The sequence below is a fragment of the Leptonychotes weddellii genome, chromosome 5 (assembly GCF_054177405.1).
Source record: "Leptonychotes weddellii isolate Sample4059 chromosome 5, ASM5417740v2, whole genome shotgun sequence".
Taxonomy (NCBI): domain Eukaryota; kingdom Metazoa; phylum Chordata; class Mammalia; order Carnivora; family Phocidae; genus Leptonychotes; species Leptonychotes weddellii.
This window is the reverse complement of record NC_138373.1, coordinates 129,991,411-130,016,377: the sequence shown is the minus strand read 5'-3', so window position 1 is coordinate 130,016,377 and position 24,967 is coordinate 129,991,411. Positions and strand designations below refer to the sequence as shown.

The window sequence follows — 24,967 nt, the reverse complement described above, 5'->3', positions numbered from 1 at the left end:
CAACCATGTTCAATCTTATTATTTTAATTTAAGAGATGGTGGAGTTTCTGAAATATATATTTTTAAAATTGCAGGACCATGTCTTGATGGTCAGGAGCAGACAATTAGTTTCTGCTATAATTTACTTTTTAAGAGAATAAAGTATGTTTTTCTTCCAAGACAGTTATTCTTGATGACTTGTATCTCAGTGTGAATCTCCCTGTCAATTCCTAACTAACACAAAGGAAAAGAATAGAAAAAAAAAAAAATGAATGCACAGGGAGTAAAATGCCATTTCACACTGGGTGCTTTGTAAATGTGAGCCAACTCACACAAATCCTTTAGGCTTCAGTAGAAATGCAGCCGAGCCCGAGGAGAAGAAAACATGTCCAAATAGAGAAAGTTTGCTCAGCAAATTGAAATTCAAGCCTGAAATTGAAAAGTTTGAGTTAAATCTACTGCAAAGGGCACATTTCATCCTTTACCCATTTTTTTCCCTAAAATGCAAACTTTATCAAATATTGATTTTTGTTACAGATTCTTTGCATATTTTCACTCTTCTTCCACTTAATCTTCTGACATAGTAATCATCATTCAGATAAATGGTAATAAAAACATAATGCTAAATATTTGAACAATTTCATCTGAGTTTTCACATAGAAGTAAAATATACTCTTCTGTGTAATTACAGCTCAATATGGAAAATATAATTTGGCATTATTGGCTCAAAGCAAATACCTTTTATATCATTGTATAATATGTTTACTAAAAAAAAACAGTTTAGATGTAAATCGGAAATTTTACAATAAGTACTGTGTGATTTCATTATTTGAGATTTGAGTATCGAGCTTATAAATGTGAAAGTATTTTATAATCTAAAAATTAAATTTAATATAAGAGGTGGGATAAAATTGGGGCGCCTGGGTGGCTCAGTTCGTTAAGCGACTGCCTTCAGCTCAGGTCATGATCCTGGAGTCCCGGGATCGAGTCCCGCATCGGGCTCCCTGCTGGGCAGGGAGTCTGCTTCTCCCTCTGACCCTCCTCCCTCTCCTGCTCTCTGTCTCTCATTCTCTCTCTCTCAAATAAATAAATAAAATCTTAAAAAAAAAAAAAGAGGTGGGATAAAATTTATTGACAAAACCAAAAGAAAAAAGTAGAGTTAATAATATATTAAAAATTATTTGTCCCTTGTGATCCAATACGAAGCATAAATAGAATTCTTTCCATTTCCAAATTCTGATTGACTGTATTGTTTACCAACAATTAAGAGACTTTTTCAGGTAGAACTTTATGGGCAAAACTCAACATACTCTATAAATTTTGATTCTTTATCCACATACCAGCAGAGGAAAGAAGAGAACATTTCTTCTAAACCTTATGGAAGGTTGCAGTAGATATATTTTTAAATAATATTTATATGTTTTGATTATAACAATAATATACACTCATTGCTGAGAATTTCTAAACAGAGTGTAAGAAAAAGAAATTAATTAAAATTCAAATTTATGGGCACCTGGGTGGCTCAGTCGTTAAGTGTCTGCCTTCAGCTCAGGTCATGATCCCAGGGTCCTGGAATCGAGTCCCACATCAGGCTCCCTGCTTGGCGGGAAGCCTGCTTCTCCCTCTCCCACTCCCCCTGCTTGTGTTCCTGCTCTCGCTATCTCTCTCTCTGTCAAATAAATAAATAAAATCTTTAAAAAAATAAATAAAAAAATAAAAATAAAAAAATAAAATTCAAATTTATTCTCTTAACAACTGTTTTTTGAGTGGCTAATATGTACCAAGTACTGAACTAAGTGTTGGGCATTTAGAGGTAAGTACAGTACGGTATCCTCATTTCTTGCTTACAGTATAGTGGTTAATTATCAGAGCATATAGATAACTGATATTAATATTTTATATTATTTCAACACAATAGAGTTTCTTATTATGCTTTCCCCCCACTTAATATAAGGATGTTTTTCATTAATTCATTAAGATTTTGCCCAAACATAATTTTTCATGGCTGCATCTGATAGAGCATCATAAACCATGATTTCTAAAACCTTTGCCATGAGGATGGCTGGGTGGCTCAGTCGGTTAAGCACCTGTCTTCAGCTCAGTTCATGATCACAAGGTCCTGGGATGGAGCCCCTCATCAGGCTCCTTACTCAGCGGGAAGCCTGCTTCTCCCTCTGCCTGCCGCTCCCCTTGCTTGTGCTCATGCATGCTCTCTCTCTCTCTCTGACAAATAAATAAATAAAATCTTAAAAACAAAAAACAAAAAATGAGAAACCTTTGCCATGAAGTTGATGTTTCAGATTTGTTCCAGTTTCACTATAACAAGTAATACTATAAAAAATATATGTATGTATTTATGCATGTTTTGATTGTTCCTTTACCATAAAATTCTAGAAGTAGAATTCCTGAGGCACAAGTTACTGTATCAGTCAGAGTTCTGCAGAGAAACAGAATCAGTAGGATATCTATTTCTGTTTCTCTGGAGAACCAGAAAATATATCTGTTTGAGACATTTATGTATGTTCGAGACAATGGGGAATTCTCACATGATTAGGGAGGTTGAGAAGTCCCACAATCTGCCATCTCCAAGCTGGAGACCCAGAAAAGTGGTAGTCTAATTTAGTGCAAATCCAAAGGCCTGAAAATCAGGGGAGCAGATGGTGCAACTCCCATTCTGAGAGCAGGAGAGATTAGATGAGATGTCTTAGCTCACTCATGAGGCAGAGAAAAATGGGGCAAATTCCCTCTTTCTCAGCCTTTTGTTTTATTCAGATCATCAAAGGGCTGAATGAAACTCAGTCACAATGGGGAGGGCAATCTACTTTACAGAATTCATAATTCAAATACTAATCTCATCTGTAAACACCCTAACAGACACACCCCAAAATAATTTTTAATCTAGGTAACCTCTGACCAGTCAAACTGACACATAAAATTAATCATTACACTAATAAACATTTGTAAACTCCTGATGCACAATGTCAAACTGACTTTCAGAAAGGTTTCAGCAAAATTACATGACTTCTAATTCTATATACAAGTTCCCATCTCAAGTATTTGCAAATATTGAATATTATTCTTTTACAATATTTAATGACTTTATTCATGTAAAATATCTCTTTATTATAGTTTTGCTCTTTATGACTAATTAAGTGGAATATTTTATGGTTATTAACCCCTTGGAACTCTACTTGTATGACTTGTCTCACTGAAAGTCAGGTACAGCATAGTGATTTTAAGACTGCACTTTGAAACCAACTCTCACGAGCTACACACCTACTAACAATACATGAAAATTCCCATTTCTTCGCATCCTCACAATGTTTGATTCTAAACTCTTCTAAATTTTCTAATTGCCACTGATTTTGCCTTCTTAATTACTTCTGTGATTTTCATCCATTTTTATCAGTTTCTTTCTTTTTTTTTCTGTTTCATTTACTGGAGATAGTCTAAGTTTCTAAATATTAAGCTCTTGCCAAGTTTTGTGTTGCAAATTTGTCTTCATATAATTTTGTCTCTTATTGAATAAAAATCATTGTTTTTTTATATACTTAAGCCTATCTGGTTTTCTCTTTAATGTTTGTTTTTTACTCCTTTCGGCTTTGTAAACCTTTTTTTTTTTTAATTCAAACCATAACTATAAATATACTGCCCTATATTCTATTAGTTGTATGAATGTATTTCTGTATCCATATATCTATCTCTCCATTACTTACATCATTTATCTATCTTTACTTTTATACTTTTTCTCCATATGGTAAACCATTGTTTTCCAACATCATTTGCTTTAAAATCTATGATTCTCTATTTAATTTTGGTACTACATGTATCAAGTTCTTATATTCACATGACCTCCCTCTCTATTCTGTTTCATTTTTCTGTATTAGTAACATGTTTGTATTAATATGACAGGATAGTCGGTCTAAATAGATGAGTGATCCCATCTCCTTATTTTTCTTTTCTCAAAGTTGAATTCAATTTTCATAAATCTCCTAAGTTGGTGAACATAGTCAAAGGTGTAACAAACTTACAAATCTCATCAGAATCAATTCTGTCTTTTAAGAATAGACCTTTCTCCTGGTTTTTGAGTGATTTTCTATGGAAATATCTTTGGTCTTCCACACATATGTAGCATTATTAGTCAGGTAGGGATTTGGGAAGAGTTTACCCTCAGATTATGGTTCTTAACCATTCTGCAATTAATTAACTTGATTCCAGAATTGTTCCCTGAAGTAAAATTCTAAATAAAATTTATTTTTGAAAGTTCCTTTCAATGAAAGTTTATATGTATATGTAAAATATATATATTTTTATATCAAATGGAAAATTATAATATTACTGTGCTTCAGAGATTGAGGTACATATATCCCTGCCTCCCATTTTTTATAAGAATAAACTCTCGAGGACATAATCATCACAATTGTTAAATATTCACAAGCTAATGTCATCATTCTTACACATTGTTAATGCAGAGTTTTTGCAAGGTATTTAAAAGCCCAGATCACCTTATCAAAGGTGGAAAATAGAGTATTACTTTGCCTCCCTGTGGATATCTTTTCTATTAATATAATGGTGTTATATCTTCTGTCAAGTTTTCCCTGTAGATTTAACCTTTCTTTTCTTCACTTGGGAAATATTTTCTTTTCCAAAGAAAATGGAAATCAACGATTTCAATTTGTCTTCATCTTCCTTCTTACCAAAAAGTATTTAATCCTTGACTTTTACATTTATGAAATGGTGCAAAATAAAAGTTATCAAATATATCTTTATGATTTTAGAAATTGAGTTGTAAAAGAATACTAAGATCAGAACAAAAGATTGATGTACAGTAATGAAATATATATGTATTATTTTAGTAAATTTTTGAAAATTATTTTTCAGGGAACTATAATATGTTGAGGATGAATAGATATTTGAAGTTAAGGAATAGAGAGATAAGCAGCATAAAAGCATGGGTAGTGAGTTCCTAACAGATTTTAAACAAAATTGTTATTATAGGAACATACTGTGTTTTAAAAGGTGTGGTGAATAGCAATGTGGTGACTTGGCTAGAAAGTGACTAAGGTGTTACAGTAGGAATGAGAGTGAGACCTAGACAAAGATATCTAGGAAGTATCATTAATAGCACTAATGGTTAATTAGTGTTGAGAGGGATAGGTGAGAAAGAAGCAGGAGTAAATGATGGGAGACTCACAGGTGTGTGGCTGAGGCAGCAAAGTGTTTCAGGGTTCCATGTTCTAAGACAGGAAGAAGGAAAGTAGCATGTTTCGGGTTAAGATGATGAGTTCAGTTTCCTATAGTTTGAGTTCATCTGAATAGTAACCAAATGAGATAGCTTAAAGCAGCTGCAAATAGGAGCCAGGGCGTAATTCTGACATAAAGCTAGAAATATTTGGAAGTGAAACTACCCTTGTTTTTCACATAGAGGTCTATGTAAACCTCCATGATCTGACACCTGTCTAGATCTCCAACATCATCTCACACGGTTAGTATTTTCTGTCACTAGAAACTATTCCAGGTTTCTCTCTGCCTTAGAATATACCAAGCTTTTATCCATTTTAGAGTTTTTGCCCTAGCTGCTCCCGCAACATAGATATTTCTTATAGAAAATAAGATTTGCCTCCCTTCCTATGCATTTCATCACCTATATTTACTATAGTTTGTTTACTTTTTATCACTAGTAATTACAGTAGTACTTGGACTCAATACATATTTGTTGAATGAAAGAATCTACATGTGGATGTAGGAATGGACAAGATTAACCAAGGAGTGTTGAGAGAGGAAAGAAGAGGGCCTGTGGTAGAACCATGAATAACACTGTCTCAGCCATAATGAAACTTAATTAAATACTTCCCATTGCCTTAAAAAGAGTAGTGCATTCAGATCATCAGTGTCCTCCTGGAGCCACTGTTATACTTAAAGATATTTATATCTATGCTTTAGGGGGATGGGGAAGGTTTTTAGGTCTCTTGCATTCAGTCCTGCACTGGGCCAGTTTGTCAGCTATCCCTAATCCAACAGAAACATTTTAAGCGAACAGTTGAGAATTTGTCATCTTGCCCAATATGGTAAAGATAGGGATGAATTAAAATACTTTTGAGACTGAGTAATGATTAATCAGGTGTCAAGGAAAAGTTATGCAATCTATAGAATGGACAATTCAATTAGATATTGGGAACATGTTGGGGTGCCTATGTGGCTCAACCAGTTAAGTGTCCAACTTTTTTTTTTTTTTTAAGATTTTATTTATTTATTTGACAGAGAGAGACACACACAGAGAGAGAGGGAACACAAGCAGGGGGAGTGGGAGAGGGAGAAGGAGGCTTCCCGCCAAGCAGGGAGCCTGATGTAGGGCTCGATCCTAGGACCCTGGGATCATGACCTGAGCTGAAGACAGACGCTTAATGACCGAGCCACCCAGGTGCCGCAAGTGTCCAACTCTTGATTTCAGCTCAGATCATGATCTCAGGGTCGTGAGCGTGAGCCCTGGGTCAAGCTCCATGCTCATCATGGCATCTACTTGAGTTTCTCTCCCTCTGCCCCCCCACCACTAATGTGCTCTCTCTTTCTCTCTCTCTCGAATACATTAATTAATTAAAAAAAATTGGGAACATGTCTGTAGAGTTCTGATGAGAGAACAAGAGTAATGATACATGTTTTGGAGTATGCTTACTTAAAGCCAAAATAATCCATGAACTCTTGGGAGCAAGAATGTAAAATGACAAGTGTAATAGCAAGAGACCAAAACACAGTGTTTTCTGAGATCAAAGTGAAAAGGAGGAAAGAGCAGCCAGTTAGCAAAGGGGATATAGGAAAAAAAAAAAAAAGTTAAGAGAAAGGTAATAAAAAAGATAGGGCAGAAGTATGGAATGAAGGAGTAGATTTCAGTAACTAGGTGAAGATTTAAAAAAAAAATCAAATGTAGTAGGAGGCCTTAAAAAATGAGAATACAGAAATAACCATGAGATTTTATAATTAGGAAATCCCTGGAAACTTTGAGCAGGCAATTTCATTACAGTGATTGGCTTAGAAGTCAGTATATGGTTAAGCAAGAAAGTGGTAGAAATAATATGGTGGCCATGGTTGCTAATTATCCATTGCAGAGGTTTTGATCCATTACAGAAAGCAGAAAAACAGATTGTCTGGAAAGACATATGTTAGGATAAAATGAAGTACTTTTTGTTTCTTTTGGTTTTTCAGAATAGTCAAGCCCTGTATTTGTAGGCAGAGGAGAATGAGTGCAGTTGAAGAGGCATGTGGTCCTAGACAGAAAGAGAATAAATTTGGAAGCAAAGTTCTAGAATGGGAAAGTGATAATAACTAAGATTTAGGAAGAAAAGGCAGCTTTAATGACTGAATATTTTTTCCCCTTGAGATAAAGAAAAAAAAGGTAAGAAGGTACAAATAAAGCTACATGAGATTGGAATTAGACATAAGCTACGGGAGGGAGGGGATTGGAGGCTGAAGGAAACTATCAACTGTTGTAGTGATTTGACTAGCTAATGATTAGCTAAGTAAAAGAACTTCCAGGAAAGTCTTAGATATAGTGGGCAGCATAACATTTTTTTTTTAATTTCTTTATTGCCGAATGGCAGGCACACTCCTAGGTCCCCCAACATTTGTCATGGTCTCTGTCTACCCTGGTTGAGTTAATACTACCTGGTAGGAGATGTCATTACCAGGGGTTAGACTAGAAGAATTAAAGAAGAACCATGAGAGAGAACCATATTGGGGCATGGAGGGATGCCTAGGTGGCTCAGTCGGTTGAGCGTCTGCTTTCGGCTCAGTTCGTGATCCCAGCGTCTTGGGATCCAGCTCCCTGCTCAGTGGGGAGCCTGCTTCTCCCTCTGCCTGCCTGTCTGCCTACTTGTGACCTCTCTCTCTCTGTCAAATAAATAAATAAAATCTTTAAAAAATATATTGCGCATGGACTGCTGACCTTCTCATATACTGAACTGCAATATATCCTAATGGAAAGTGGCCCATTGTTAAAAGTTTGGTTTAGACGGTAAAACTGTTTCCCAAATTAAAACAAAACAAAAACAAACCAAAAAAAACGAATAGAAAATGCTGCAGAATCCAGTTCCTTAAGGGGAAGATAGAATAAACATTGTTCAATTACCAGAGAGAGTAAAAACCTTGAGTTCCTAGAGTTTTTATAGTTGAAATGAATTTTGCCTTCCTATTATTTAAGAAAAAAGAAACATACCAAAGAATGGTGATAAAGGTGAAAGGCACAATACTTTTTTGGGGGGGAACAACCAGCTCATGATCTCAAAATAATTAAACAATATTAATATTAAATTAGCAATATCTCTTTTCTTTTCAGCATCCAACCCCTCCCCCATATACATATACTAAGCAACCCATTCAAATCACTGAGAATTGAAGCACAGATGTTTCCTGACTTACAATGGTTCAACTTAATGGTTTTTTGACTTTACAATGGTATGAAAGTAATACACATTCAGTAGAAACCATACTTTGAATTTTGAATCTTGATCTTTTCCCAGTGAGCACTATGTGGTGTTACACTCTCCAATGATGCTGGCCAGTGGTCGTGAGAACTTGAGGGTAAGCAACCAATACATTTCCAACTATTCTGTATCCATACACCCATTTTGTCTTTCACTTTCAGTACAGTATTTAATAAATGACATGAGGTATTCAATACTTTATTATAAAACAAGCTTTGTGTTAGATGACTTTGCCCAACTGGAGGCTAATATAAGTATTCTGAGCACATTTAAGGTAGGCTAGGCTAACCTATGGTGTTCAGTAGGCTAGATGTATTAAATGCATTTTTTATTTATAATATTTTCAAATTACAATGTGTTTATCAGGATATAACCCATTGTAAATCAAGGAAGATCTGCAATCACATTTATAACTAAGATCATTTTCAGTTTTTACTTCGAACTAAATATCACGTATTCAAATAATAAGAGCTCAGCACCTTGTCTGTCATAAAAGTTTTGTTTACTAGGGGTTGCACTAATGTTTAGAACATTTTCAAACCTGCTGCTCTTCTTGGATCATTTATGTCTCTAACCTATATCCAGATAATTTTCTCTTTTCCTTTATGTTAAATTACACAGCAAGTAGCTTTCTTTAATTGTTTAGAGATTAGCATAAAACTCTTTGAAACCATTAGTAAATTACCAGTAATGATCTACAAGTACCCAGGTCTCAGGTTAAATAACAAACATTTATTTATTTTACCTTTCTGTCTCTAACACTAGATAACACACAGCAACTACTTTGTTGTCTTCTGTCAGGAAAGCTGTACCTACATGATTAAAATGGTACACCAAGCTCTAACTGCTATCAATTATACCAATTAAGGTCAAATAGAATGGAACAGCCGTCTTTGTGGAAAACAATATGAGCAATAGAAGCTGTTATTAACTTATAGACATCATATGTACCTATGACAGCTTCTTCAGAAGTTATCACCAATTATTTCTAGACAGTCACCTATAATCACATCTCCAAAATCCACAAATTTTGTGTTCCTTGAATCGTGGGTAAAAATAGGCCCCAGTGAAAATCAGTGTTTGCTAAATGGAATAGCTCTCCTGACATCTTCACTTAAAAAGTAGTAGGAGTTACTTTCTTTCTTTTTAAATGACAGACTTTGAAAAATTATAAATGCTATGTCTTTGGGGGAAAAAAAGACCAATTTCAACCTCTTTGTATATCTAAAATATGCTATGTATTCTTTCCTTTAAAATGATATTTTAATTTTTGGTTATAAAATGGAATTATTTTTGCTAAAAAGTTAGTTACTCTACAGTCAGGGTCATTCATGCTAAAACATGTATCAATAACACCACCAAAAATCCTGTATCAACAACACCACCTGTATCGACGACACCACCAAAAATCCAGAAGTCTTAGTGACTAAATGCAAGTGAAGTGTATCTGTTGTTCATCCCTTCCTGAGTGGTTTTCCTACAAGCAATGACAACAGGCTCCTACTATCTTCCATATTCATCTTAGAGAAGTAAGGGTGGAGGATCAGGCAGGAGGTTTTGGAGACAAAAGTTAGTCACATGATCTCAAACTAGTTAAAATGGGGTTACAATGGGTTAAAATTTCCTCCAGGAGGAAATGGAAATGGTTTAATAAGTATATATCAATATCTTCTTTACAGACTAATCCTCAGGTCACCAAATAATCCTTTCACACTATCTCCCATATTCTCAACTTCCACAAATGAATAACCTCCAGTCTCATCCAGTCATCTGGCTTATGTTCTGGGATCTTTGGATGATGACAGTTGTCTTTATCAGATCTATATATACAACCATATCCATGGCTTTGAAATCTGAAAATTCTTAAAAAATCATGTTTATGTCCCCTGATAGTCCAAATACACATACTTACAGACAGACAAGGTAATCTCAGTAACTCCTGTTTGGAAAATAGGAGAATAGAAGGCACATAGAAATTTTTAATTCATGGTATTTATGGAATCCAACTAGGCAGATATTGTAAAGTCCTACTTCCCAGAGAAAAAAGAAAGATTCTCTATTCAGCCTGATTATCTTCACTGGGAAGAACTCCTTTGTTAAGAAAACCAAATTCAGTGAAGTTTACCTTTTATTCTCCTTGGCCATCTGTAAAGAGGGTATTGAAGAATAGGTCTCTCTTGGCTATTCAGTTTACAGAGCATATGGGTGTCCAAAAGTTTTTTTAAGAATTACAGAGTCAAGGGGCGCCTGAGTGGCTCAGTCAGTTAAGCGCCTGCCTTCGGCTCAGGTCATGATCCTGGGGTCCTGGGATTGAGCCCTGTGTTGAGCTCCCTGCTCGGCGGGAAGCCTGCTTCTCCCTCTCCCACTCTCCCTGCTTGCGTTCCCTCTCTTGCTGTGTCTCTCTCTGTCAGATGAATAAATAAAATCTTAAAAAAAAAAAAAAAAAAGAATTACAGAGTCAAAGGGGCTCATGGGTGGCTCAGTCAGTTAAGCGTCTGCTTTCAACTTTGTTCATGATCCCAGGGTCCTGGGATCGAGCCCCACGTGCTCAGTGGGAGCCTGCTTCTCCCTCTCCCTCTGCTGCTCCCCCTGCTTGTGCTCTCTCACTCTCTCTCTCAAATAAATAAATAAAATCTTAAAAAAAAAAAAAAAAAGAATTACAGAGTCAAAGCCTTCTTAATATGGACTTGTGGCTATTTGGCAGTATAATTCTTTTAAAAACTTGGCAAACTATTTGCTTCTAATCAATTTCAGGCACAAGGAGCTAAAACTATCAGACTTTGTTCTCAAATATGTTTCATTTCTTTGCTACCTTGTTGTCATGTCTCTCTATTCAACTTCAACTCAGATAATTTTGAGGCTGGAAAGCTTGAGTGGGTAGAGCATTCCCTTTATTTGATCTTTGGCACAAATCTGAGTCACTGTGCATCTGAGAACTCTCACTGGGCCTTGGTTGTTCAGTCTTTCCTATATTACACTATCTCTTACTTATTTTTCTGCACTTCTTTATTCCGTTTCATTTCTACTTTAAATCTGCCAATTATTTTCTGAGCTCACCTCTTTCTTACAATACTTTTGCTGAAAATATCAATAACAATAATATGTATTACTAACATGTATATTCCAAGCATCTCTAGAACTAAACGTTCAATAAGCATTGGACTGTATTCCAAGCTCCCACAGGTGACAGTTTTAAATTTGTCTTCATTGCAGTCGCCAATTTACCAACCTGCTTTATCCATATTCTTAATATCTGCTGCCCAACAACTTAGCTAATGTCACATATTATAGTTTTTGTCACTTCAGCATCAGATTTTGAGGTGCTAGGTTTTTTTTTATTAGTCTGTGTAATTAATGCTAGCTGCTACAATAAGTAATTGCAAAACTTTTGTGCTATTCTCACTCATGCATAGTCAGTGTGGATGTTCATAATTGCATAATTTTCCTGAAAAGTTCTCATACAAAGGATTTAAGGGGGCACCTGGGTGGCTCAGTTGGTTAAGTGACCAACTCTTGATTTTGGCTCAGGTCATGGTCTCATGAGATCGAGCCCTGCATCGGGCTCCATGCTCAGTGTAGAAGCTGCTTGTCCCTCTCCCTCTGCTCCTCCCAGAGGAGGACTCTCTCTCTCTCTCAAATAAATAAATAAAATCTTTTACAAAAAGTGATTTAGGGATTTAGCATCCTTGCATCTAGTGACCCCATAATCTTTAAAGATGACCTACAATATGAAGAATTGTTACAGAATGTTTATAGGTGGGCCTGGAAGCCTACATTTCATTTTTCAGTCATATGTTCTCAATCTAAATGCAAAGGCTATAAATACAGGTTAGCTGTGAACCTAGGAAAAAAGCAAATTAATAGTAAATAACAAAAAGGAAAACATAATGAAGCAAATAAAACTTTAATAACCCAGTGGAAAAATGCTATTTTATTTTATTTTTCTGTAATTTAACTTTTTTATAATTTACTTTCCACATGGAAACTATTGTCAAACTGTCATGAATAGTCAATTTGTAAGGTTTTCATGTCTAATAAATATTCAGCTTGCTGACACATTTTAAAATGTAAATGCTTATTAGAGTAGAGAATCTTGGCCCATTAGTTGTATTATTTTCTACATGCTTTCCCAAACAAGCACAAGTACGTGCCAAATTTGAAACACATTTTCATGGAAAGGTTCATGTGGAAATAGTGCATGGCCACTTACTGCTGAAGATGGAGGTTTAATTAGGGCATCTCTAATGTTCCTTTTACTGCTAACATTTTATCAAATGTGACACCCTTAAATTTAGGCAAGTCATGTCAGGCTAGTATTTTAATATTCACAAAACTTTACACCCTCTCTCCACTCACTAAATGTAACAATCAAAATCAGTTTTCTGATGATATTTTCAAAGAACAAAAAACTGATACAGAAATTAAAATGAAAAAGCTTTTAAGGAAATTTTTGTCCTGATTTGTAAAAAGCATGTTCATGATAGGAAAAAAAAAAATCAAAAGGAAGAATAAAGAAGAAATAAAAACTTCAAAGACCTTATCACTCCCAAAATAGATAAATTCTTTCCATTTATTGTTTTTCTTTTGTGTGTGCATGTTTTATAATAAGTGTGATTTTCTAAGTATACAGTTTAGTTTTTAATTTTCATTGAGTATTTCCACATCATTAGTGTATGAATACATTATTTAAATGCCTGCATAATATTCCAACATATAGATGTCACATTATTTATTTAATCAGTCTTCTAGTAAATATTTAGCCAATTTACATTTTTTTACTGACATGAATATATCTGTATAAATATCTTATACATAAATCTTTATATACATCTCTGAAGGATTTAGGATATATTAATGTTTTTGAGGCTTTTGAATACATATTATAAAATTGTGTCCTGAAAAATGTATGAATTTATATTTCTTCTGATAATATTATAAGTGTGCCTATCCTGTCATTGCTATTTCAATAATTATTGTTATCATTTTATAAATTTTGTCTATATGTTAGTTGGATAGTTCTTAAGATGGTCATTTGATTTCCTGTGATGTTGAGTATTTTTGTATGCTATCTACATTCTGGTATATGCATGTATGTTCTAAAAATGGCTTGATCATGGTTTTTCTTCATTAAATGTATATTGATTCTCTACTAGTTACAAGACACAGTGCCATAGAAGGGAGATAATAGTTGTGAATAAGACAGTTAAGATCCCTGTCTTTATAAAGCTTAGAATTAACAAAATAAATGACATTAAACATGCATGAGTAAAACTCTCTTCTATGAGCGCTACATAAGTGCCTCTCCAATTTAATCAACACCCTTCATTCCTACAGCAAAACAGGACAACTTATATCTGTAGGCATCTCAATATTTATGGCTAGGAGGCTAGTATCTGGCAAGAAAGTGTATTTCTGCTCCATTTACTTGGGTCATATGTTTACCAAGACTCAAATGAGTGTGATTACATATTTGTCTAAGATGTTCTTGTTACGGTAGTTTTGTACTTTTCTGAATATTATATAGACTAAGTATATATATATATAAAAGAAATATGGCTTTGTTTCTTTTAAACTTTGGTTTAATATTTAGAAAAACTTAAAATTTAGTTGCTAAAAGTATTACTATTACATTATGTAAAAAAGATTGAAAAATAGTGAATGTTTAGTAAATATATGCACTCAGGATTTTCTGATTTAAATTTTTCTTCCACCTAAAATTTAAAAAAAAAAAAAATCCTGGCATACAGGATATTCACAATGGATGTTTTTAGTTTTGAAGACTGCATAGAACTCTGATCAGCAGATTGTAGCCAAAAGAAAAAGACTTAGCTATAAACAGAAGAAAAAACATACATGTGCACTTTTACGGTTCATGTCAAAATGAATATCTATTACATGCATATTGGTTGTTCATGGCTTCCTGTTTTATTCCACTGTTTATTTTTAATTAATCAAAGTGTTTGATAATAAGAGGGGTTTTATTTGTAATTAAATGATGATAAGCATGAGAAATAAGGAAGAATTACAAAATACTTTTCCCTAGGAAATATGACTTGTTTTTTGTATAATTTTTGATAGATTTTTCTCAGACTAGTTTAAACTTCAGTCACTCATAAATAGGAAGATCTTGAGCTAGATCTTAGAAACAAGTGAAGTCAGCACTACTAAAAGAAGTGCTTCTAGGGAAGTTTTTCTAGGACCACCTTAATTATTTTTTATCTTCTTAAGCTAAGGAAACTAATGGACATTTTTATTTTTAACTATTGTTATTTATGTGCTTTTATATATTTTAAAAATTGTTTTTATAAAGAACAATCTATTGTAAAATTATAAGGTTATATTTTCCATACCCTGGATAATATATTTGTATCTATATTGCATTTTACTTTAATTTTTTTCACATAAACATTTTTTGAGGACTTTTAGTCACTGTATTTTGCTTAGATAATACAAATACATTTATGTTTGAGTCCTTTTAAGTGTTTTGAAATTTTCATGTTTACCTTTAATTCAGCCATAGAGTTTAGTGCAAGTGTAATTTTGGTTATAGTAAATTCAATGGGTACAGACAGGATCAAATTGTAAACATTTTGAAGCAGAAGTGCCTTAGCACAAAGTGTTGAGCATGTTTTGAATTCTATATAGTGATATATTATATCTCTACAGAACCGTCAGAGTGAAGAAAAGAAGTGTTGCAACAGTTATAAACATATCACATACAGACATTTATTCAGACAAATAGAGGTGTAGCTGGGTGTCATTTTAAAGCTCAACTATTTATGCTCTTGGCAGATAGTTGAAAACAGAATACATTTGTAGCTCAGTTTCAAAAATGTAAAAACAACCAACAAATGGTGCATTGCCAATGGTCAATGTATCAGGATTAGCATAAGCATGTGAAATACTGATAGTTCTTGTTATTCTTTGATTTCACATTTAATCATTATTAATAAAAGCTAGAGCACTGAAGAAACTAAGCTTGTTCCATTGTGAAGGACATTTAAAAATTTTTTCATTTTCCCATTTTCCATCTCATTCTTATAGAAAATATAATGATTTTTTTAAAACCCAAATTCATATAACATTTCAAAAAAGGAAAAACAATTTTTTTTATTTTTTTAAAGATTTTATTTTATTTATTTGACAGAGAGAGAGAGAGACAGCTAGAGAGGGAACACAAGCAGGGGGAGTGGGAGAGGGAGAAGCAGGCTCCCGGCCGAGCAGAGAGCCCGATGCGGGGCTCGATCCCAGGACTCTGGGATCATGACCCGAGCCGAAGGCAGACGCCCAACGACTGAGCCACCCAGGTGCCCAAAAAACAATTTCTAAAGAGGATAAGGAAATTGATTATATATGTAATTTCCACTTCTGTCTGTGACAGACAGCTTATTGGATACCTCTCCCACTGTCAACCACTCTAAGACCAAGCAAAACAGATGAAACAACAGTGTTTAGAATTTGAAAAACAGCACAGGACTTTGAGAAACAAAAGAGATGAACATCACAATTGTGTCTGTTTTCTGCTTGGAGAAACTTTCCTGATCGTGAGACAGAGAAACAGAATCCAAGTAAAGCATGCCACCATGCTTCATGGCCTCACAGTGCTGAAGAAGCAAAGATAAGAGTTTGACAATGATGAGGTGGTTGGAATTGGTCCTGCAGAGTACATAAAGAAAAAGCTCCAGGGCTTTGCAGAGGGGTGCTTTTACGTCTTTTGCTGAAGACTGAGCTGCACATGCCTCAGGTATATTCTATAAGGTTTTGCTTAGAAAAAATACTGAGCAGCTAGAGAACACACCAGGTATAACAAACAAAATTTCATGTGAACCCCCTAGTCATTTCATTGAGATTTCAGAAAAGACACAGTCTAGGAAAGCCTTTGTAGAATGGCTTCTATAGTCCTAAAATTAAGGTTACTCTAGAACTACAATAAAAAAGAAACAAACTGAAAAAGAAGACTGGAGATAATCAAGGTGATGTATCAGTAGATTAATTGCTTGTCAGAAAAACAAAACAAAACAAAAACTCAATATTTTGAGGAAACACAAAAATCAGTTTGTCAACAATATATATTATGCAGAATATACAATAAATATTTAATAGATATCTGAAGAAACAGGAAAATGTGATTCAAAATCAAACAAGAAAAACAATGATTAGAAGCAGAGATGATATGTCAGAATTAACTTCTTCAATAGTTTATTTTGCTATTATAAATGAAGGTATAAAGAAAAATCTAAATGTAATGAATGAATTGAAGGGAAATCTCAATAGAAAAATGATAACTATAAAAAAAGAACTGAGTGAAAATTCTAGCACTGAGAACTACAATATATCCAAACTTTTTAAAAAATAAGGAAAAAGAAGAGCTTAATAGAAGATAGGATATTGTAAAATATATTGTCAATCATCTTGAAGATAGAAAAACAGAAATCATTGAAACTGAGGCACACAGAAAACAAATTAAAGCAAAAATTAAAAAACACTCAGAGACCTGTGGGACAGTATCAAGCAGTCTAATATATGTATCATTAGAATCCCAGAAGGGAAAGGAGAATGTATGGGGTAAATAAATAAATAGTGGCTTAGCATTTTTTTTAATTAAAAAGAAAATCAACTGTAGATTAAAGAATCACAACAAACCCCAAGCAAGATAAAGAAAAAAAAAAAAAAAGACACAACATAATCAAGCTACTGAAAGCCAAATATAAAGAACATTTAAAAAGCAGACAGAAGGGGATACCACACTACCTATGTGAGAAACTATAATTATGGCCTCATACTTTTCATTAAAAAAAATGAAATAAATCATTAAAGGCAAAGAAAAAAAATGTTGAAATAGAATTTAAAGTCCAGAAATAAGTGTCTTTCAAATACCATTCAAAACCAGAGACAACATAAAGATATTTTCTCATGAACAAAAACTCAGAGAATCTACCTCTAGCAGTCCTGCACTTTGTGAATGTCGAAGCAGATTAGTTAGGCTAAATAATATTGATACCAGATAGAAATTAGCATCTATACCAACAAATGAAGAGGGCTGAGTATGGTAAATGTGTGGCAAGTATAAAAGTCTTTTTTAAAAATCAATTTTTGAATTCCTTCAAAAGATACTTGATTGTATAAAATAACATGTCCTGAAAGAGAGGGAGAGAGGGGGAATGAAACGTATAACAATTGCATAAGTGACTAGAAGGAAATGGAAGTAAACCAATGTAAGTTCCTTAAATTATGCATAAAATAACAAGAAGACTACTGTGATACATATTGTAATTCATATAGAAACCACAAAAAGCAGGGAGGGGCAGAGTGAAAAAAGCAATAGACAAGATAAAAATGGAATACTAACATGTACTCAACCCAAAAGAAGGTAAGAAAGGAGGGAAAAAAATGAAATGATGGATAAACAAAAAATAAATAGTAAGATAGTAGCCATAAAACCATGTCAATAATTATGTTATATTTTAAAGGACTAAATAGTCTAATTAAAAACAAAAACTACTATCATGCTTACACATAGAATGACCAAACCATATGCTGTACACACTAAATATAAAGGCATAGAAAGGTTAAAAGCAATATGCAAAAAGATATGTTTTGTAAACACAAATCATAACTAAGTCAGTGGCTTATAATTCAGACAAGATTAACTCCAGCATAAAGAATATTAGCAAAGGTTTTTAAGAAGTCTTATCACAATGATAAAGGGTCAATTTATCAAAAAGCCTTAGAAATTCCAAATGTGTAAGCTAGTAACAGAAGTTCAAAATATAAGTAGCAGTAATGGACAAAATAACAAGAAATAAACAGGCAAATCTATACAACAAAATTTAAAAGGATAAATCAGGAAAAAAAAAAAACAGTTGCAGGTATTTTTACATAAGAACATTTTTTAAGGGGTACACAAGAATCTGTTAATAAGAGACACCTGGGTGGCTTAGTTGGTTAGCGTCTGACTCTTGATTTCAGTTCAGGTTGTGATCTCATGGTCTTGAGATCAAGCCCAGCCAAGGGCTCCACACCGGGCTTTCAGCCTGCTTGGAATTCTTTCTCCCTCTCTCTCTGCCCCTCCCCCCTTTCTCTCTTTCTCTCTCTGTGTCTCTCTAAAAAAACAATAACAACAATAACAACAACATAAAGAATCTGTTAACAAAGCTTTGTTTCTGAAATGGCAGGCCATGGATCCTGAATGGAAAAGATAGTTTGAATTTTTCTTGCATATATTTTCCTTGTTTTATATTTCTCAAATATTTTACAATGTCTAGGTCTCATTTTATAATATTCATATAATTAAAAATAAAAATAATCCCTTCCCCTAAAAAATGATATTCCTCATCTTTTGTAGCCCTGACCATATTTTTTTTTCTTTTCTCAATAATAATACCAGCTAACATTTATTATGGAATTGTTGTGTGTTAATGTATTAGTTTCTTACTGCTGCTATAACAAATTACCACAAACTTAGTGGCTTAAAACAACACACATTTGTTATTTTATAGTTCTGGGTGTCAGAAGTTTAAAATGGGTCAGCACAGCTTTGTTCCTTCCAGAAATTCTAGGGAAGAATCCTTGCCTTTCCCAGCTTCTAGAGGTTGCTTCAAACTCTTCTTCAATCCTGATTCTTCTTTCCCTGACCCTAATTCTTTTGTATCCCTCTTCTCAGCCTCTTTGTCATTACATTGCACCCATCAAGATAATATAATTATTATCCAGAATAATCCAGATAATTCCAGAATAACCTGTCTCTTCAAAAGCCTTGACTTAACCCATTTACAAGTTCGTCTTTCCCAGTAAGATAACATAGGTTCCAGAGATTAGGACACGGATATCTTTGGGGGCCATTATCTGACTTCCACAGCTAGGCATTGTGCTGATTTCTTTTCGTTCATTATTTCATTTAATCATCACAAAATCTTTATGAGCTGGGCTCTATTCAATAGAGGAAACAAGTTGAGAGAGATCGAGGGGTTTTAATGGAGTCACAGATTGAGTTGAGAAACTGGGAAATGGGAACTTCATCCAAATGACTCCAGAACCTTTACTCTTACCATTATACTATATACCCTCATTAATATTATCATATTGCTTTTAGGCATAGATAATTTGTGATGTTACACATTGATTTTCATTTTAATTTGCAAGTAACACTTATTACTTATTCTATTTTTTTTAGAGAAGAAAACACCATCTTTAATTAACCCACCTGCACAGAAACCAGGGTATACTCCCGGCCTTGCAAGGTCCCAGTGAGAAAAGAACTTGGTCCCTTGCAAAAACCATCTTTTTTTTTTTTTTTTTTTAGAGAAGAAAACACTTATTACTTATTCTAAATAGTGCACATGGTATCATACTAAATGAAATCAAGATGGATGAACTATTGACTGTAAGTTAGCTTTGTTTTTCTTGAACAACCTTACCAACTCTTTGAAACAACTTCAGTTTCTCAAGATCCAAGGGGCCATATAAAAATGTCTGTGTACCTCCTTACCATGTTATCCTATGCTTCAGCCAGTCTTTGCTATCTGATGACCCAAGGCTTTTCTGCTAAGGGGTTTTGTAATTCTGTAACTGCTCACTTTTCTCAAATTCTTTTTTTCACAGAATGGTGTTAACTCTTAGGCAGAAATTAATTTTCAAGTCCACTCATATATTCTGCCCTGCAAGTTGGGAGGCAGACAACTGACCCCAATGCTATTTTTCACCTCAATGTAATAGAATGACTCCAGCAGGTCTGAGTATATAATATAAACAAAGGATGGTAGTTGACAATTTGCCAGAAGCAAATAATTTGCTTCTTGTTCAGTCCCTGAAAACTCACTTTTGCAATATTCCACTTGTAAATCTGCTAAGGAATTCTTCCTTATGGTTGACTAGCCATTTTACATCATTATTTGGTGCAAAACCTCAGTAGCCACAACAATTCAAGGGTTTATTTTATGACATTGATGTGGTTTGGGAACTGCCCACATTGCTCTACATTATGTTGAACTCATATTCATATTTAATGCTAGCTTCTAGTATAATGCCAGTTTTGTCAATAGGAGTCCTAAATATATTGTCATTTAGAGGAAAACCACTTAGGATTAGGACATCTTTGGTGCCAAAAACCATTGAAGTTTTAGAGGTGTGTGAACTTTTTGTCAAACTAAAACTATTTGTGGTTTTCATATTTTGGAATTATTGGGATTTCACTACTAGGCCCTCTTCTCATTGTGGATTCATTTTGGGTTATAATTTGCAATTTATATGCTGATGAATCTCCAAATATGGACTCCAGCTCTAATCTCCTTTCTCAGAGCTTCATACTTGTATATTCCATTTTTTTTACTCAAAATTTCTATTTACCTCACATCCAAACATAAAATTCAACATGCTTCCTCTCTATATATTTATCTTTCATTGTTTTTTATCATAATCAATGATATCACTCAGTCATCTTGCCATAAAACTGAGAAGTAATACTGATGTCTTCCTTTTCTAAATATATTTAACTAACAAATATTTATATAGTTCTCCCTATGTTCTAGTCTTTGTTCTAAGAACTTTACCTTTTATTTAATTCACATAAAGTATTAATGAAATACAAACTGTTATTGTTCTCATATTATAAATGAAAAGGCTGAGACACCAAAAATTTAAGTAATTTGCTCAAGGTCACACAGGTAGTGAATAATGAAATTAGGAATCGAACTCAAGCAGTCTAGCTCAAGAATCTGTGCCTGAAACCAGCATTCTATGCTATATCCAGGAAACTAATCTCACCAAGTCTATTTTTCAAATATTTCTCCATCCTAATTGACAGCATGCTATCTATTCCATTAATATCTAATATGAACATCTAATAATGTCCAAATGTAGTTTGGACAACTACAAAAAAACCTCCTAACTCACCCTTTCTTCCCTTTGTAGAGAAACAGTGACTAACTGACAATTTGCATTTAAGAAGAGCTATGCTGCTGTATATGCAGGAGAGAGTCATTATCAGGCTAATGTGAAGTCAGAATCTCTGATTTCCACACATACAGTGAATGTATAGGTTTATTTCTGATACCAGCATTGCATTAATTTCTTACTTGGGGACTGCTTAGTTTCAAAGAGATAAACTCTTGGGTATCATAGATGAAGGGACACTTCAGTAAAATAACACAAGTCTTAACAATATGGTCGTTCCTCAAAAATATTAAACATATAATTACCATCTGATCTAGCAATTTCACTTTTGGTATATATTCCAAAGGATTAAAAACAGGGACTCAAACAGAAATCCATACACCAATGTTGATAACAGCATTAATCACAATAGCCAAAAGATGGAAACAACCCAAATGCCCATTGTTGGAAAAAAGGATAAACAAAATCTGATCTAAACATACAATGGAATATTCAGCCTTAAAAATGAAGGAAATTCTGATACATGCTACAGCATTGATGAAAGTTGAAGATATTGACACAAAAAGAAAAAAATATTGCATGATTCCCCTTATATGAAGTACATAGAGTAGTCAAATTCATAGAGACAGAAAATAGAATGGTGGTTGTCAGGGGCTATGGGGAGAAGAGTATGTATAGTTATTGTTCAGTGAGTCCAGAGTTTCAGTTTGGGAAGATAAATTCTGAAGAATGATGGTGGTGATGGTTTTACAACAATGTGAGTATAATTAATGCCACTGAACTGTAAAATTAAAAAGGGTTAAAATAGTAAATTTTATGTCATGTATGTTTTACCACAATTAAAAAAATACAATTCTTATAGAAATACAAGAATAGTTGAATAACCCTTTCAAGAAGGTTAGAAACTCGAGCAGCCTCCCAAACATAGTGAGTCAAACGTTATTGACCTTCCACGCAGTCCTTCACTCATTACTATAACCTAGATCTTACCATCTCTTAGTTCAACTATTCAAATATCCACTCTGGGGGCAATGAGTCTTCAAGAAGGGGGATCATTTAGCATGAAGGAGGTAGAGCCCTTTGCAAAGAAGTTCCTCTAAGAGAGAAATGAAGGGGTAAGCAAAACAAATAATACAGATCTCTAATGCAACTGGTAACCAGGATAAAAACTGAGCTGGAAAATTTGTAATTGAATTAACACTGAGAAACTGCCTTTGTCCTAAATGACCCAGATTAGAATGTGCTAACAATTACATTTTATGTTAGTAGTTAAGTGGGATTTTTTTGACTACTGTCAAGAAATGTTAGTAGATCTTGGGAAGCAGATCTATATTCAGGTAAGTGACCATCAAGGGAAAAAAAAAAAAAAAAACAAGAAAAATATTACTTAAATATTTCTTGGAAATGAATAGAAATAAATCCTATATCTCAAAATTAAAGACAAATATATAGATCAGATAAGAGCTATTAAGAGATATTTTAAGTCATTTAATGATATAAAAATTTTAAGCATGTTCTTTCCAAACACATACAACCATAAGAACTTTGTGCTCTACTTTACTTTATTTTTTTGTTACTCTTCTTTTGAGGAGCTCATGATTATCTGCTAAGGTTCAGAACAATTCCAGAAAATGGCATTGAGTGAGTAAAAACAGTGTGAGAATGAAAAGATATATATATATACACAAATATAAATTATGTATTATATATTAATATTAGTTAATATATATATGACAATATATACAAAAGGCAAGTGTGTGTGATGTGTATGTGTACTGGGGAGGAGCAGTTGGGTAGGGAGAATATTTTCTCCACTTACAGGCAAAACACACACACACAAAACTTGCTTTTTTGTTTTAAATATATATATGCATATATATAATTATATGTATATATAACTTTTAAGAAGAACGTTTGTCACTTTTTCTTCAAATATTTATTCAGAGAAATAACACATATAAATAAGGACTGAACTAAACAGCAAAAATAAATCTATTGATGGTAGAACACAAGGACATACATGTACGGTTAAAATTCTTTTATTTGAACAACACCAATTAAATAAGTAAAGCAAAATATTTTAGTAAGATTGTACTTTGTTTTTTACTAATTTTTTTAAAAATTTTATTATGTTATGTTAATCACCATACATTACATCATTAGTTTTTGATGCAGTGTTCCATGATTCATTGTCTGCGTATAACACCCAGTGCTCCATGCAGAACGTGCCCTCTTTAATACCCATCACCAGGCTAACCCATCCCGCCATCCCCCTCCCCTCTAGAACCCTCAGTTTGTTTCTCAGAGTGCTAGTCTCTCATGGTTCGTCTCCCCCTCCGATTTCCCCCCCTTCATTTTATCCTTCCTACTATCTTCTTTTTTTTAACATATAATGTATTAATTTGTTTCAGAGGTACAGGTCTGTGATTTAACAGTCTTACACAATTGACAGCACTGGTTTTTAATAGACAGTTCAAAAATCTTTGAGTTCTAAACTAAAAAATATGGTAGATATCAGTTTAAGAGGGAAAAAAAGACCTCTCTCTCTCTCGATATATATATATAATTAAAATAGAATACAAATACAAAAAATATATTTTTGTATATATACACATATATATTTTTTGTATATATATATATCTTTGTATATCAGGTACTTTCCATATGCAATTTTGCCTATCTGCATGAGCAAAGTTTTGACATAGTAAACCGTTTTTGATGATGAGCCCATTGAATCTTAGAAAAAAGTGTGCTATAAAGAAACAAGAGTTAAAAAAAAGGAAACAAGGGTTGGAGAGCCAATCAAAGAAGTCTAGCTTCATAATAAGGATGTCTTTAGCTATTGAGTTAATTGACTAGAAATCCTGGATTTTATTTTTCTCATATGTAATATAGATAGTCTGAATGAAATGGTGAAATTAATCATTGCTAAGGCCACTAGCAGCTCTATAATCTCCTACATCAATATGACTAACATAAACATTCTCCTTATGATGAAGACTACTTATAATTCAAGGCTGACGTATGCAATCATCTTTCTAAGCATCTTCTCTAAAGACCTCTTGATACTTCAAAACCAACCTCACCAGAATAATCTCAGAATGTCACTGAGTTTCAATATAGTCTAATCTCACCAAAAATTTTATCTGTCCAACTGTGGCTATTACATATATTTTGGTGAGAAAACTTACTCCAGAGGTATTGAGAAAATTCATGGCTTATTTTCAAAAGATATGTTCATATAAAAACTGCTTAAAAGATGTGAACAACCTCTCTTCTAAGACTAAGAAAAGTCCTCCCCCGCCCCAATATATCCATCTCTGCTCTGCATCCATTCAGTTCTTTTCCAGCCGAGGATGAATATTGACTTGTGATGTCTTAATGTCTTTTGATTCACTTTTATAATTGATTTACTCCTCTTTCATGGAGTTATTACATCATAATGCCTATAGTGTTTGAGAAGACAGCTCAGAAATTTAAAAAATTAATAAATATAAAATTTTACTTCAAATGCAGTTAACATTTATTTGGCTCTCTCAAAAAATGTATCTAGACCCACATATCTGGTTTTTGGTTTTACTTGCCAATTTATGGGTCACTTCACAACATCAAGTCACTTA

At 33.6% G+C, this 24,967-nt stretch overlaps 1 long non-coding RNA gene across 1 annotated transcript in view; it reads left to right on the top strand.

Annotated features, from left to right (window-relative positions):
• The window catches only part of LOC115937636 (uncharacterized), a 575,287-nt gene that overhangs the window by 429,123 nt on the left and 121,197 nt on the right, over positions 1–24,967 (top strand). Inside the window, exon 4 of the long non-coding RNA XR_014145122.1 lies at positions 8,493–8,553. This is a non-coding gene — a long non-coding RNA (uncharacterized LOC115937636). The remainder of the gene's footprint in view (positions 1–8,492; positions 8,554–24,967) is intronic.